The following is a 1,244-nucleotide window of genomic DNA, read 5'->3' on the forward strand; positions in this document are numbered from 1 at the left end:
AGTGGGATTTGACAGTCATTCTTATAACACACCCACGGCCTCAAAGTATGGAGCGCGTTTTGGGCTGCGAACAATGAATCACTGAAACTACAGCACGTTAACCACTGGGTATACACTTGGGCCAAACTTGTTTGGAGTTTATATTATTGAAACAGCCATATTAAGTCTTATAACTGAATAGGCTACATTAGAAATTGTTTCAGTTTGTTACACATTTTACAGTAAGTATCAAAGTAACTGTGAAATGATACCATTTTTATGGAAAATAAAGAAATGTTACTTGAATGCGAAAAAGCCCATAAATTTGGAAAATAATTATTTTTCATTTTTAAACACATTTGTGTTATCAGAACAATTACTTAGTTTGTTGCTTAAATCCTGTATGAATTCTGCATGTATAGCTTTGCATGTATGTCAGCTAAGTCTTCTAACAGTTTTGGAGTTAGCAGGACCAAATCTAACTGACGGACGCATGATACTCCAAGGGTGTTCTTATGTATAGGGCGTAAACTTCATGCCAAGGGGGAACCAAGTGCGTTTAAACGCTCCCGGAAAGTCACTCAGGCGTGATGGGGTCCAGGGATAGGTTTTCGTCACTGCTGAATCCGAATCTGGCATCGGTTTTATGTTCTTGGCATCCTCGGGATCAAGCCTGGAATATTTGCTCAAGTTCCACCGACGGGTGTCCTAATTTTTTTTTTCGCGTACGGAGCCTCTGGAAATAATGAAGGAGCTTAATAGCTACCCTGGGGCTTCTGGAAATCATGAGGGGGGGGGGGGGTCTTTGAACTCCGCAGAGTGCGTTTATTTTATTTTAATCTAAGTAACAAGTTTAAGGAACAGATGTTGTAGCTGATTCTAAAAGTAAATAAAAACTTAAAAACAAATTAAAAAAACAACGATTATTTTATAAACAATTCAATAAAATGAGATTGTTTCCAGTCTCCAAATTACTAAAATAATAACTTACTGTACAAGGTTAAAAAGTAATAAAAACCCCGATGTGACTGGAAAACAATCTCATACACTCTACATGTTTCGACGTATATCTTGCGTCATCCTCAGGAGTGTAATGTTTTGCAAAAAATAACACTTATTTATGCAATTATTAAAACACCAATTTACATATTAAAGAATTTCACGCCACCTGCTGACAAAATTTCCATCAGGTCCATTATCCTTATTCAATAATTTAAATTTACTTTTTTTTACATTTAATTATCTCAAAACATAATTAAAGATTG

Source organism: Limulus polyphemus, unplaced genomic scaffold (assembly GCF_000517525.1).
Source record: "Limulus polyphemus unplaced genomic scaffold, Limulus_polyphemus-2.1.2 Scaffold901, whole genome shotgun sequence".
In the NCBI taxonomy this organism is placed as follows: Eukaryota; Metazoa; Arthropoda; class Merostomata; order Xiphosura; family Limulidae; genus Limulus; species Limulus polyphemus.